Source organism: Anser brachyrhynchus (genome assembly GCF_964034855.1).
Source record: "Anser brachyrhynchus genome assembly, chromosome: 7".
Lineage (NCBI taxonomy): Eukaryota > Metazoa > Chordata > Aves > Anseriformes > Anatidae > Anser > Anser brachyrhynchus.
In genome coordinates, this window is record NC_137701.1 from 34,553,523 (window position 1) to 34,569,527 (window position 16,005).

Genomic DNA, 16,005 nt, shown 5'->3' on the forward strand with positions numbered 1-16,005 from the left:
CACGTAGCTCTGGAAGTGCAGCAGGCACCGACCAGGACTCTGCATGGAGCTGCCAGACAAGCCCGACCATGCAGGAGCCCAGCTGCATGCACCAGCTGCCAGCTCAAACACCAGATGTGCCCGGGCACACAGGTCCCAACGTGCTCTAACCACCCGCCTCCAGAGGGCTGCCCCGACACTAGACCCCAAAAATGCCAGATGTGGCCAGAGCTGGGCCAGGTCTGGTTTGGGGACAGATGGCTCGTCTGCTCCTTGTTCCAGCTTAACTCTGCGTTCACAGCTCACAGCACCGCTAAGATTCCCCCTTTTCTCTGTGCTCTCGGAATAACATCTGATGCTGTCCCTCTTCCCCCGACACAAACAGGTACTGTAACTGATTCAGCAAGGAAGCAAAGTACTTGTTTTTATGCTTCCATTTGCATAAACAGATTTGTGTAAAGCCCAAGAAATACGTGATCCCACAGAGGTGATACACGCTTCCTTATTTCTCCAGCTGAAAGAAAAGAAGATTTAAAATCACTTACAGCTTCACGGGATCAGCACATTTAGCAGGAGAGCTGCTTCCATCTGCTGACTCACAGAACAACAATGAGCTTTTGGCCAGGTGTGCTGAACCCTTCTGGATCAATGCAGAGGGGAAAAAGGCAAACTTGTTTGAGTACTCCATCCTCTAATGTACACAGAGGGATGCCAAGACAACCTGTGTACATTCTACAAGGGGAAGTCAAACTAATTGTATGTTATGTTGCCTCTTCCTATCCATCCTGCTTTCTCTCATGTACACTCAAGCTATTAGGATGCTAGCAAATAAAACTTGAGGGAGAGACAGAAGGCTGAGACCCCTTACACCTTGCTTCCAGATTTTCTGCCACTTCAATCAGTTAAATTCAATCAACTTGGTAAAATAACTTTTGGAGAAGATCAATCAAATGATCAGCCAAAGTAGTAGCTCCCTGTTTGAATGCAAGTATTGACAAGCAGAGTTCTTAAGCAAAAAATATTGAAAAACATGTAGAAAAGGTAAATGAGATTTTCCTTGACCGGGCTACTGAAGTGAAAGAGATGCAGAAAACAGGGAATGGAAGACTGCAGCCTTTTTCCTGCACCCTAAAGGTGATCATATTCATTTTTTGCCCTAACATAAGATTAACACACACAGATCTCAGTACCACAGCAAACTCTGCTGCATTTCCCACAGTAAGCAGGGCCTGTGGGGAGGGCGGCAGCCCCTGGACAAGGCACATACCTGCTGCGTATCCCGCGCAACTGCTCTTGCTGCCTCAAGTCACCTTCTGCTTGGAGAGGCACAGCTCTCTACCACCCACATATAACAACTGAGGAGCCAGGAGGAAAACAGCAACACCTTGTAAGGCCCAAAAGCCACACTAGGTTCTCCCACACCACTCCAGTTAGGGGAAGGAGCAATACCTACCTCTCCCAAGGCAGCTCTGAGCTAACCCTAAACGAGCTAGTGCTGGGACCTGAAGAGCCGCAGCTGCAGCCAGCTTGTGCTCAGGCTGATGAGCCTCCTGATCCCTGCCCATCAACTCTGTGCAGAAACCAGCTGGGCTGCATAGATATGCCTACAAGACAGATGTGAGTTGGAATGGGTTGGCACACCAAGAAGGTCTTGCCATATATCGCTACCAAAAAACATTCAGAAACACGTTGCGGTACACCACAGTACCAAAGAGCTCTGCTTTAGACATTCGTGGCTGGGAAATGCTCTCCTAAAAACAAATAAATGCCACAGTAAAGGCTGACTCACCTGGTTCACGTGCATCCCACAGCCATTTCTCTGGCCCACAGCTTGCCATACACCACTTGGGGCTGATTAACAACCTCATGTGCATGGGAACAACCTGACCCAATCATCTCCAGTAAAGGTTTCTAATTATGCCAGTTAGCAAGCAGCTAACTCCTCCTGCTGCTCGTTGAAAAGAAAGGAATTTTCCTGCATGGGAACACATTCGAAGAAGAAATGCCCCATTAAGGGCAATGGTAAGATGCATTTGCATTTCAAAGGAGGCAAATTTGGCTTCCTAAACTCTAGAGTATCATGAGAGAGATTTCTTAGTAGCTCTGTTGGTCATTAACAAGAAGTAACTCATCTGACACACCTGTCTATAAAAGAGAAGGATCGTGGAAGTGGCTGAGTCACTGAAAACAAAGCATTTTCAGATCTGCAAATGATAAGTGCTTTGGCACAGAAGTAGATATGCAGGACAGAGTTATTCATCATTCCTGCCTGCTAATAAGACAGCTTCCTAGACACCTAGGCAATTTCTGAAAACAGTTTCAACAATTTTGATTAATACCTATTGGGTGGCATTATTGCTTTCCTTGCTAAAAAGAAAAAAATACATTTTAAAACCATTTGTGATTGAGCTGTACTAGAACAGTCAGTCCTTAAAACAAGGCATTTCTTAGTTTCAATCCAGCCTCCAAAACAAAAGCTCTCATCAGATCAGATAAAGTGGGTGGGCACGTTTAGGCTAATGCATAACTTTGCATGCAACTTGAAAAAACCATGGGCTGATATATAAGGATGAGAGGGCTGTGAGACAGCACATCTTCCCCCACAGCTAACAGAGAGAGACTTGGAGCTCTCGTAAATTCTTTAATGCAGAAGTTAAATATGAAAATCACGTGTAAGCAGAGTGACACAAGGTCTGGGGAAGCAGCTGACAATTGCTAGAAATTCATTGCAGAGCGTATGAATTTTGACCTTCCCTTTACAACCAAACAGGTTATGAGCAGAGGCCAAGTACTTGCCATTCTACTTTTTTTTTTCCCCCTTTAGGTTACAAATCTTAACGTTATCTCAATATGCGTTACAAAATCATGCACCTCATTAGGAATAACGAGGCAGGCAAACACTGAACAGCCACTTTTAAGACCTTGCAGTGTTGCTTACACTGCGAGGAAGAGCACCAGGACACAGGTACAAACGAGCTCCGAAGTAAGGGTGCAGTCACTATGGAGATGCAGCTTATTAGCACGTGATCTGTAGAATATTAAAATGTATGTGAAGAATTAATAAACAAATAAATACGACAATTCTTTACGCCGCAGTTTTGCGCTGATGCTGTCTTCCCTCTTAACTCCCCGGCCTTTTGCTGCCACCTCCCGGGCTGCTGCTCGTCCGCGGCGGGGTCCCGCACAGCCCCGGGGTCCGGCTGTGCTCAGCAGGCTGAGCTTTTTGATAACTTCATGCGATTGTGCAAATCCTGGGGTACGTACTGCATGCTACAGACCATATTATATTGCAGTAGGAAGTATAAATATCACTCCCACGCGGCAGGGCTCGTTAGGGAGTGTAAAGCCTGTTGTGACATCATTTATCTTCTAGTTTTACTCGCAGAGAGCGCGTGTTTGCGGAGGAGCTGTCCTGTAACAGCTGAGACGGCAGCACGAAGCCAGGCCTACCTTGTACTTCCAGACGCCCCAGTCTTGCTCTAAGTAGAGCCCGAGGTATGCATGCTCCCAAGCAGGTCTGCGTACCTGTGCTGGGAACACGACCCAGCCGCCTGCCAGGAGCAGAGATCCTCACGTTCGGATGTCCCAGGGCTGCCCGCTGCCATAAATGAAACTGGAACAGTTTAGGTGCGGGAAAACACGGGGCCTAATCCAGCTGGGAGAGCGGCGCCAAAATCCCTCAGGTAGAAATGCACTGACAATGAATCGCTCTCTTATCCTTCGTCTGGATTATTTAACAAGTGAAGAATGGGCACTACAGGCTATTTTTCACCCAGCCAACGCTTTTTCTCATGCATGCAAATCAGCACACAGGAGATTTTGTGCCCATTTTTCACTTAGAAGGGAGCTAGAAGAGTATAAATTCATCTCAGTCCTTCACGCTTCCCCTGTTCACAGCCGGTCATAACTTTCATTTATTGTTTGTGCTATCCTTTAAAACTAATCACACTTTGCTTTTCCATCTTGCCACTCCAGTGTCTTCTGCTATTGCATGAGGAATGACAGCAGTTTTCTAAGAGGCTCACAAGCAACTCGGGGGAATAATGTCCTTAGGCGCCCTCTGACTGGCTTGCAGCCCTGGCACCCTGCACCTCTGCGTTAACCCCATGTAAGCAAACAGGAGCTCTGACAGTTTCAGGGTAAGGGAAAGGAGACTTGTCTTCAGTTTCCATTATCTTTAGGTGTATACTAAACCAAAGAAGCAAAGGATTTTCCTAGACACCAAAAGAATAGAAATATAAAAATCTGGGATTTGGGGGATTGAAAGAGTTTGGGATTGAGAGAGCTAAAATAAAAGAATGCAAGTTTATTACAAAGAGCAGCAAAACACTGAGAAGTTTCTATTCGACTGATTTTCAAGTTTCTAACAGTAAATTTTTATTTCATTAAAAGAAAATTGCTCTAAACAGCTTTTTTTTTTTTTCAGACTATCCTTATATATTTCAGATCAGACCAGAGCTGCAGCACCCCCCTGACGGCACTTCGAGCGATCAGTACTTTCAGCATCCACCCTCCTCTCTGGGCGAGATTCCTGCGAAACTGCAGCTCCCACAGCTTGCCTGAGAAAAATCTCATGGATACGGCGGCCGTGAGCGTGGTGGGAAGAGAGATCTGCCATCTGCTTCTAGGAACAGATGAGGTGGATGTGCAGAGGCTGACGACAGACCACAGTCCTGGTCAGTCTGTCCCTGCACTCTCACCGCTTGTCTGATGCCCTCTGACTGCAGCCATGGCCAACACCCTCACCTCACGCATCTTTGATGTCACAGAGCCTTGCTGCCTCCTTTTTTGTAGGCTGACTGGGCTCCTAATGGCAATTTTGCTAGGGTAAGGCATAAATCAGGGCTGAAATGAAGCATTTTGCAATATTCAGAACAACAACAAGGAAAAAAAAAAAGAAGAGACAAAGGAGGAGTTCCAACTTTTTAAATTCAATTTATAGAAGAGCAGAAAGGGTTAAAATGAGAGGTTCTCTCCTGTGCATCTCATTGGTGAAAGAGGGATTCAGAACTAAGTGAATGCTCTCTAGAAAGATTTTAAAAGGCATTTTCTGTCAAAAGAAATGTTTGATGCATTCCATTTTTGCTGTTAGGGCACACATAAAGGAAAGGTTTGGATAAAATTGTGTCAGAACTGCAATGCTGGAACAAAGGAAGGGCTCTCTGTAAAGAAAAACAAACAGCACCTGCACTGTTAGAAAAGTCTCTATGGCTTCCTGGTGCTGTGCTGGGGCATGACTGGCCAACCAGCCTGGAAGGTGGCATCATCTCCTTACACAAGGCACCAGGACTGACCTCAATTAGGTGACTCAGATGGAATTAGGTTTCCAATTAGCCATGGGACCTGCCACCTTGGTGTGAGTTCAGGTGGCTTTGTACCCAAGAAACAAAAAGGTGATAGTAGGCCTCTCGTAGCAAGGTCTGTGTTAATTTTTGGCACTTCATCAGAGACACCTTCAAAATTAGTCCAAACAAGCTCACAGAGAATCACCAGACTCCTGTGGCTAGGCCAGCTGGTCATGCTCACTACGAAGTGCATTGCTCTTTTTAGGGCTCTAGTTCCTGAGCTGCCACACAAGTTTTGCGCCCTTCTTATTGCTGTGAATATTCTTAACATCCAAAAGAGTCAGTATGGAAGTGCTGGAACACAAGTACTAGATAGCTGAGAAGAGCAAAGAGACGTGTATAAGAGTACACGAGCTGCCATAGGTTAGCATTCTGTCAGTTTTGTTTGAGATACTCAGAGAAGCCAAATGCAAAGTCTGAATCAGTTTCACGATGATTTCCCTGCCAGAAGAGGTGGAATTCACTGTGAATGCATTACCAAAAAAGAAGCACAATTGTTTCAAATGCCAGATTTTTCAAATAATAGGTGACTTCTGAAGCCTCATCTGAAGGGAATAACTCGAGCTGAGCCAGGTCATGCCCAGAGGATCCCAGTATTTTGCCATAAGGAACAGCACGCATCACAATCGTTTTATTTCCTGCAAATCCACATGCTAGCAGAAAATTAAATCAAAAGACCTCTGTACGTAATGGATCTTTTTACTTATTTTACCCACAGTGTTCTCTGTTGCATCTCTGCCCTCTGCCTACCTGAAGAGTACAGTGTGTCCCCACGGCCCAGTGCGGAGCAGAACAACACCTTCTCCAGAAGCCAGCACGCTCTCAGAGGCAGAGGACCAAGGCAATACCAAAGCTGGGCTACCCACCATAATGCAGCACCTCACCTGCAGCTTTTAAGAGGTGCACGCACCTATGCCTGAACACGGAGAAACAAGCTTTGTCGTAGGCCTTGGACAGCTTCACAGCTCTTTGGTCAGGCTTGTAAAAGAGGCTCCTGGTTCTACAACATGCCCCAGGGGCTAGCTATTGTCTGCTCTTGCATTACAGCTTCTTCACAAAAGCCTCAGTCCACCAAAGTTGCCTTCAAGTTTTGCCAGGGATGTTCCGAGGGCAAAAAGCTCCCTTTTTTTTTTTTTGCAACACTTCTAGACTGAGACTCGTCCCTTCTGCTGGGTGAACAGCCTCACTTGGGAGCGAACTGGCTGTAGAACCTCAGTAAGGAGGGAACCTAGCAGCTGCATTCAATAAAGGGGTTACGGCTGGGAACTTCAGCCTGATTTGGAACAGGATGCATTTGTCTTTAATCCAAAACCACCGGTGTGGTGTCACCTAGCATGTCCACACAAGGTTTTTCTGCCGCAGAGTGATTTAACAGATCCATCTTAGAGCCTGTCCATTAGGTAGGAAACCTGGACCAGCTAACTGCTCTCTGGAATACTGGCTCTCCTCGCATTTCATTTAGCTAGAAGAAAACTAGATACAATGAAAAAAAAAGTTTTAGAATAACTGAAGAAAGCCTAAAATTATCATTCAGTGGCTGTGTGGTGTCTCATGTTATTTTAAATCAGGACTGACTGGGGTTGATCCTGCTAAAAACTAAACATTCAGATCTAAGTATAATTTTAGTTAAGCCTAGCCCAGTACACGAGTGAACAGGAGCCACTGCTCTAATCTGTGCTTCCTTCAAGCTAGGTGGCAACTGGCTCCAAGCTTCTCCTACAGCTCTCTAACGTTGGATGGAGTCTCCAGAGTGAGGAACTGATTTCAGAACCAGCAAAGCATTCCTGGGAGGGGAATCTCTTTAGGCACTGATGTGACTTCATAACATTTACATTGAAATACTGTGATGAGAGAGAAGAGGAAGAGTTAAATTGGCACCTTGTTGGGAAAGGCACCCATAAACTCCCCAGTGATTGCTCTCACAGCTGAACTAAACAGGGAAAGACAATTAACTGGCAAGGGGCACAAGGTGACAGCAAGATTATGACTAATGTGACAGACAGTTACAGCAGCCCCAGCACTCAGAAAGACTACAGATTTCCAGATAATATTGTGAAAAAACTCTTTAGAAAGCACAGAGGTACTGAGCACTGGAATAAGAACGCGTGTACTGATAACATGCCTCTACAATACCTGTCTCCATCGAAAAATTGACCATTTCTAATAGTCACATCTAATAGTCACATAATAGAAGAATCTGAGGTCCTGGGGCATCACATTTGTCCTATCACAGGAGCAAGCGATTGCTGCTTCTGGCAAGAAACCCCTGCATGACTTGTGGTCTCTTCCTCTTCTCTGTTTTAGTACAGACTACAAATGGTTAAAAGGAACCAGCTTTTCTTTGAACTGGAAGAGAACAGAGCGGTTCATAGATTCAGCAGCAACAGAGGGGTATTTAAAGAAATGACAGACTTTGATCTGAGAGCACTTCCTGACTAATACCGCAGACAGACTAATACACATTATCATCAAACACATAGGTATGCTGATAAGTATGTGTGACTGAGCTTGCAATCACTACATCTTTTGTGTAATCATGCAAGCATACCCCAGTGCTATTCCACAGATAAATTTTCAATGGAGGTAACACAGTCTAATGATATATGTTTGGCATAAAAGAGGCTAGATCAAAGACGGGTGTCAAAGCTGCAATCTTTTCATGACTGGAGGGAGGAAATGTCAGGATGGCCTGAACAGTGCACAGTTTTTAGTCCTGTACATCCTCCTGCTCCAAGCCTAGATGGACAATAGTAAGTCCTTCCGGAGTATCTTGCTCCAAAACAAACCCAACATCCCAGAGCATTCAAATTAGTGTTTCACAGAGCTCCGAGAAGCACGCCAACACGGCAGCATTACAGACAACTGAGGCCCACAGAGGCCCTGGCCATGCCTGGACTAGGATGGAAGAGCCTGATATTCTCTGTTCTCATCTTCTTATTAGAGAGCTGGCAAGTGATGTCATCTAGATTTGCAGGGATTTATTGCCTGTTTCCAATCTTATCAAAATGAATAACCCCAAAGAAATTTCGCAGACAAGTTTGCAGGCAGAGCGATACCTCGGCTGCTGAGATCAGCGTTTTTCGGTGGCAGAAGATTACAATGTAAGGAATGTCCAACCAGCTCGAAGTCACTGCATTAGCGCTGATACCAAACTGTGATAAGATCAGTATTGCTGGCAACTCGCGCTCTGCACTGGAACCTCAATTTGAGGAAATGAGTTATCTGGTTTGAACCAGCACCAGTTAGAGATGTGATCCTCTTCAGCATCTGCCGACCCCAGAAGCTACTGAGGGAGGTATCTGTGGGTTGTTTACCTTCCAGAGAGGTGGCAGCACCAGTTAGACCCTTATTCTGGAACACAGGAAATCTAGGCTCAAATACCTGTTTAATCACAGGTTCCTGAATGACCTTGTAAAATCCATTTAGTTCCTCAGCGCCTTGGTTCTGCTACCAGGCAATGTCCTGTGGCAGAAGAGGTGTTCGGGTATGCAGAACACAGGTGTGGTGGAATGAGATGGATGACACAGGCAGCCAGGATGAGGAGTGATATTCCTCCGACATGCATTTCTGCAGAGTACAGGCTGTTGGGTTTTTTCCTCTCAGATTTTACCAGCACTAAAGCCTTTTATGACATCGAGCTCTTCACTGTATATGAAGCAGGTCATGTGAAATAAGCACCCCTTGCGAGGCAGCCCATCCTTCAAACACTCTGCAGAGGCATCCAGCCCCATCTGCAAATGTATTTTCCCAATGAACAACTGCAGGGTGATAAGGATTAGCAAAGAAATGGTTCCCGTCCAGTAGCTTTCAACCCCATGCACTGTTTTGGCCACATACTAGCATCACTGAATTGGGAAAACAACAGACAAGCCTGGCCATTTTTAAGCCAGCCATGTCTGCTGCAGTGTGTCACCAGTAGCCTCAGTCAAGCTAAGACCAAGACTTAAAAACCAACTAAAACCAAGACTGGGTTTTCCATTGGTCTAATGCTACAGTCATTATACAAAGCCACCTCTTGTCTGCATATACTGGTTTCCACATTTTAAATGAACAAGATGTCAAAAAGTGCCAGCTACTGCATAGAAAATGAGATTGGGGGATACATCACAGCTGCTTCTCTTGTTATCTAATGCACCCATGATTTGAGTTTGATTCTGGTGCACTGAAATATAGAAATAATAGGCATCAGATTTTTTAGTGGGGGTGATACCCTTCAAAATATTTTAAAGTATACAAATAGAAAGCAAATGGAAAGCAAACGGGCATCTTTTTCTACTCAGAAAGAAAAGTTTACTGCAACACTGTTAGAAGGAAGAGTACCCAAGAGAGTTCATTTCCTCCTTCCTCGCACTCTTCATAAGTGGTTCCTAAAATAGATTTTCCTTCCTATAAGCAATCTGGAGGTTTAATGGAAGATACTTTAACAGAAGGTAACGCTTTCATTCATGCATTACTGCGAGATTGTAAACCCAGGACACCTTTGCTCCGTGCCTCAAATATTAGCATGCCACTTCAGAAACAGCAAAACACAGACAGATCAAAGAGTAGGCTGTTCAGTCACCCAAAACCGAAGGGCTGTTGCCCACAACGTCTAGGATTTTGAACTCCTAGCAACTAAACAACTGTTAGTTTTTGCTGTTACAAAACAGAAAGCTTCCAAATGCAACAATATTTAAGAACTCATTTAAAAACAATGCAACTCCATCAGTACGGCCAGACCTCTCCAAAGGCTACATACAAAGACAGAATTCCTTTTCAAAATCTTCAGCTAACGAATCCATCTGGAAAGTCCAGCTTTCCTTTGGCTCTGAGTTTGGCTGGCCATTTCAAAAAGAGGTGACTGAAAGAATCTCATTACTGTAAGAAATCCCCAACGCTGGAGCACATCCGACTTGTTTGATATTTCACATACTGCACTAACAAGCTGAAGACACGTCGCAAGCTTCTATCCTTACTAAAGTGTAAGAGGTTCGCTTCAACAAAGAGCACGCTGCATTCTCTTGCATGATAAGTAGCATCTTTCTTTTAATCTTCTTTAATTAATATCTGTCAGCTAATTTTTAATTTGCCTGTATAATATAACCAATGGGCAGATGATTCATGAACTGATACAGCATTTCAAAAACTCTTTCATCAGTAGTCTGCATTCTTAATTATTTTGAAACTTCTGTGTTTGTCAAAACCCACAGTGCATTATCCTAATTTGTATTATGCCTGGAGGTTTCAGTGAAGTAAGAGCCCAGAGAAAGTAAATGAAGTTTTGATGGAGCCTGAGAAATTGTTGTGAATACATCTTTCTCTTTCGCTTGCTTTGTTCTCTTGTGTTTCACAAACATACCTGTCTAAAGAAACATGGATTTGGCATCGTGCCTATGGATTGAACTTGTGTGGATAACCCTACGTGGTTGGAAATGTAATTGGACAGAATCTATATATACCTTTTATATACCTTAAATAAGGCAAGATTTTAGTTTACTAAAGAGGGATTTTACTTGCTGAAGTACAGAAAAGCTTTCTCAAGAATGAGGAGCACAACCGTTTTTTCAAGCACTAATTCATTAAATGTCTAGGGCTCTGTGCAAAGCAAACACTCAGGGCTCCCCTGCCCTACGCAGCTCAGCCCTGAGCTTGTGCAAGAGGGCTAAGTACAAGGTAGACAGAACATGACTTTCATTTGATGCTAGTCCCAGCTCTCAATTCTGCACACACAATTTACATTAAACAAGTATTAGATAAAAAATAAATAAGCCTCAGAGCAGAAACCAGGCACAGGAGCTTCCCATTCCAGCCAAGCACCTTGAACACCAGGCACCACAATTATTTTCATCTCTGTTTGATCTCCTCTTGGCCCCAGGAATGCTGCACAATGACCCACTTTTAGACTGGGCACAAGAGATTTCTCCCTCCGTTTACATCCTCATGCTGGGAGGCTCTTTGGTGAAAAAGAAAAGGGAATTCGCAGCCATTCGGGTCACCGGCAGCTACACTCAGGAGCAGGCTGTGTACTTTGGAGCATCAGCTCTCAAAGTGTCTGCCTCAGACGCCATAATCTCCCTAAGCAAGGGGAAATATCTGAGATATAGATAGCACTTAGCATTTCCCTTGAACTAATTCATTCAGCACACATCTGAGATACCACACTGAATTACACCTTTGTTTTGGCAGCCATCCCCATCTCCCTTGTTTTTCATAACACTTCTCATTCCCAAACATGCAGTATGTCTCCAGATCATTATGCTGTTTCCATAGCTTTGAAAGGCTGTAAGCCAGTCCTCAGGAGCTGTGACATCCACAGGGCATGAGATCCAAAGGGGAAGAGGCCTGCACAGATCTGTATGTTTCCCCTGACCTGAAAATCCAAATTATACAACCTACTTCCAATAAAGAATGAACTGACAAAGCACAACTGAAAAGCACTCTCAGGACAATGGTTCTGTTTTCAGGTGCATCTGTATTCTCTTAAAATGGAGCAATCACAAGCTGCTTCAATCCATTTTAATCCGTCTTTTGTCCCTGAAATAGAAACGTTGAGAAACCAAGGAAACTAGCTAGCAAGGTTGTCCAGACGGAGTAACTCAAGTATGTAAATGACCAAAAAAAAAAAAAAGAGTCTCAAGAGAAAGGAAAACTTGGCTAAATAGACATCCCAATGTAAAATGTGTCTAAGTAGAGAGTTTGTAAAGGGATGGGAAGGGCATTCATTTGCAAAGAGCAAATTCATAGCAAATTCATTTCACCTTCATAGGTGAAAGGTACAGAAATGTACCCAGAAGGGTTTAGCTGAACCTTACAACGAAAATTGAGCCGACTCTTTAGTTCCTAAGTAGAGAAAGGCTAAAGAGGCAAGAAGTGAGGCCTTTAGCCACTCAAAATGTTGTGGAGTCAAAAGATAATTTAGGTCTGGCCTAGCAGTTAAATACAGCTTTTCTTCTGTTTTTAACAGAGATGATTACATTCGCTGGGATAATAGTAGGGCACCTCATAGCAGTGAAGCATTAACCACATCCTAGGAGCTACCAAATTTTAGAAAATCACAACAAAACTGAAAATAAAGGGTAAATAGTCTCCATCCAAAGAGGAACAAAGATCACCAGTCTGTCAGATAATGTATCTGTCTTTTAATTTGATGGTGATATGCTATGATCCAGAGCAAAAAACACTGTGTGTATTTTTAAAAGTAGGGAGTGGTAAAAGAGAAATAACATTTTGCAAGGCTTTAGTACCATTAGTGGAGAAATAAGCAAACCTAGGAGCGGGAGGTAAATTAAAACTGTGATGAAATGCCACATGGTTTTATCAAGCTAGATGGTGGCAGCCTGTAGCATCTCTGTTCAATAAGAGAATTGTTTCCTTATACAAGTTCAACGATTGGAACTAATCTCTATAGACTTAAACCAGGCATTTCCTTCAGTGCCTCTAGGCAGATTATTAAAGTGGAAAAAATGGAGATTAAGAGAATAACTATTAAGTAGGTAAGAAGTGGAGATTGTAATTGTTTACACCACTGGGAGAAAAAGGAGCATCCTCCTGGTATCAGTGCTGTGCTCAGCCCTGCTCATGTTTTAATAAAAATCTTGGTCCAAGAAAAAGGTGATCCAAAAAGGTGTGTGGTCCTAAAGCTGCAGGTAACACAGAACAGGAAGGCAGTGCTAATTACTCAGGATGCGTCTTCATGCATGCCGAAAGAATTGCACAGTCTCATGAGTCTGAGATGGGCAGAAATTCAACACTGCAATTCCCCAGCCTGCTGCATCCACCCCGCCGGGCATCCAGCCAGGGCCAGCGGGAGAAGGAGGCATCGAGAGTCCAGAAATGGGGAGCAGCAGTGCCCGGGCCACGTCCTTGGCTCCAGGTCATGGACCTCTTGCCACAGTGGCACGAAGTGCAGCTGGCTGGAGGCCCGAAATGAGGCCAGAAAGGCACACCTGCATTTAACTAACTAGTCACTAGATGTCGCTGAAAAATGTCTCAAAAGGCAGAGAGGGAAAAATACCTGTCTGTAAGCATGGCCAACACCATTTACCAGCTCCCAAGTATGACCGTGCGCCCTCCGTGCCGAGCAGCAGGCCACCCCGAAACCTTGGCCAGAAGGGAGAATCAGTTCCCGTGTCCGAGCATCACTGACAAGTTTCAGTGCTGAGCTCCACGGGTGCTGATGCAGATCTCGGGCTTGGCAGAAGTTCAGCGCCCGCGATAGGGCCAGTGGGACCCAAAGCGGCCTGGCCAAGGTGGTTTGTGAGCGTTGTATGAAATGCTGGAGTTTATACAGGCTGTACTAACTGTTCCTTTTCACTCTACACTTACAGCATTCCCTTCTCGGCCCTTTTGCCAAGGCCATCTCCTTTTAAGCACAAAAAAGCCACTGTTGGTACTGGATGGTTTAAAACACCAAGTCGGTGCCCCATCGCGGACACTCGGTAGCCGGTACAAGGCAGCCATCTGTGCCATGTGGCCCTCAGGGGACGTACAGCAATTCAACTTTCTTGCTCCCTGACAGCATGCTGGATAACCCGTTGTGCAAAAAAAGCAAAATGTTATTGCTACCATGTTTACAGCTCTATCTACTGCTTTTACTCTACATTACGAGACAGAAAGTTTGGTTTCTATCTTGATTCTGAATGTGACTCCCATGCTATTCTCTTTTCAATTTTTTTTTTGTGTGTGTGTGTGTGGAACTGATCCAGTGGGAGAGGGCAATAATTTGTTGTGGTTTGGTCTTTTGTTGTTGTTGCTCTTTGTTTTCACTCTAAGAGAGCTAAAAGGAAGCTTGTGTTTTTATTTTTTGTTGATTTTTTTTTTTCTGATAAAAAGAAAAAATGATCAGACTTCGGCTCCCTTACTTTATATGAAATAGTCATTGATGGCTTGCTGGTGTAAATGCATACCAGACAGAAATTCAGTCCTCCATGGCTCTATCCCCCACAGAGCATTTAACCACTGTCTGTGTAACACCAGAGCCACTTATTTGTCTTTTTTTGCTTCTAATGAATTTATAACATACAATGCCTTCCTGTACATCACTCCCCTTTCTGTAGAGGCCATGAATTACTGCTTGTTCTTCCTCACAAACCTGTTCTTCCTCTGCTCCCACCTACAGAGGCAGAGGCTCGGTCCTTATGAAAATCCATCTAATTCTCCCTCCCATCTCACGCATGCCATCCACTAAATGTAACAGCTGCTAGTTTCTCTGCCAGTCTTTCCTCCTTGTTGAGTGCTCTCATCCAGCTGCTGAAGTTCCCAGAAATACTCCACTCACCGCTGTCGGCACGAGTCCAACACCTGGATACACTGATGCTGATGCTCCTTTCGCAGCAGCAAGACCTGGGGGTAAACCTGCAGCCTGACTGTGAAATTCCCACTGGGCTCAAGACTAGGCTTTCTTCCAGACTTATATCAATTGAGAAGAGAGGAGCTAGGGATTCCTTTTGTGGATCTAGCTGTCTATATCACTATAAAAAATAAATAAATAAATAAATAAAAACACCTATTTTTGACTAGTTAATTTTGATCTAGCTGCTCATTCATAGCAGTTGTAATGAATGAAAGACTTTGTGATTCCTGCTCTATAACTGTATTTTTGACAAGTCTCATGATGTTATGAAACCCAGTTTATTTATTTCTATGATCCTCTTCTCTATATAAATTCAAATGTAACTTGTAATGACTTGAACTTTAAGCACTTTTATGCAATTTTAATTTTTAATGTACATCTTAATATCATTTTCCCCTGCTCTTTCCTAACTCATTTAAAAATACCATTAAAAATCACATGAGCTTGCAGTGGCGGTATCAAGCAGAACAGTGGGAAAGGTGGCATTATGTCTCTCAAAAAATGAATTAGATTTGTACTGGAGGAGCATTTTACCTTCAGGGAAATTGAATTCCAACATATGAACAGAAACTGTGAGAAGTCTGCCTGCGTAAGGGCCTCAGAACTGATCCCAGCACTTGAAAAAAATGTGACAACTCACAAAGTGTTTCTTAGTTCCTATTATATATGCAAAAAATGTTTAAAAAATACATTTTAGAAGACTTCACAAACAATCTGAATTGCAAACCTTTTGACTGAGTTCAGCAGGTTGTGCCTTTGCAATTCATAGGCATTAAGAGATACAGTCTCCAAAATACAAATAGAATTTACAGGAAGTATATTTGTCTCCACTACATAGATAGGGAGATCAGACATAAGACTGGAGTGCCTAATTTAAGCACTGTGGCTGGTGGCTTAGTTTTGGTGTCAGGACACACCACAGATTGTACAGGAAGTCTGACTGACAGCTAAGGAAAACTGGCAGACTAAAACACTTGTTCTTCTGAACTGTATGTCACAACACCCCATGCAGCCTTGTACGGTAAGCAGAATTCCACTCTTCAGCGCTGTCCCTCCACAGAAGCTTGTGAACAGTTCCCTTTAGGACCAGAGTCCTACCTTTTTGCCAGCAACATTCATCAGATCTTCAGGGCTAGCACAGCAAGCTAAATTCTGTTTTGCTTTACATATTTTCAGTAGAATCACCAATGATGCTTGAGTTAGGGAAAAAAAAGTGTGACAGTTTTCAATCCCACTGTGAGTAGGCAGTGCTCATTGTTGAGGGGAGAGTAGAGAAGGAGCACGTAACTGTCTACAGAAGAAACCTTCAGATTGTAAGACAGAGGGATCATAATGGGACAACTTTCATGG

The 16,005-nt window shown here is 43.9% G+C and overlaps 1 protein-coding gene and 1 long non-coding RNA gene across 11 annotated transcripts in view; one reads left to right on the forward strand and one right to left on the reverse strand.

The window, feature by feature from the left end:
- The window catches only part of NCKAP5 (NCK associated protein 5), a 440,024-nt gene extending 438,208 nt beyond the window's left edge, over window positions 1–1,816 (reverse strand). For 3 of the 10 annotated variants that reach the window (XM_080599362.1, XM_080599390.1, XM_080599378.1), the window contains exons 1-2: window positions 1,433–1,798; window positions 1,247–1,334 (exon numbers count right to left, since the gene is read on the reverse strand). The gene's annotated coding sequence lies outside the window, so the exon portion shown is untranslated. The other 7 variants (XM_080599364.1, XM_080599392.1, XM_080599369.1 and 4 more) reach the window with 5 other exon arrangements.
- A 268-nt stretch (window positions 1,817–2,084) lies between these two features.
- Window positions 2,085–4,555, forward strand: LOC308197975. Its single transcript, XR_013953487.1, has 3 exons — window positions 2,085–3,235; window positions 3,955–4,087; window positions 4,426–4,555. It is a non-coding gene; the product is annotated as an uncharacterized lncRNA (long non-coding RNA).
- The last annotated feature ends 11,450 nt before the right edge of the window (window positions 4,556–16,005 follow it).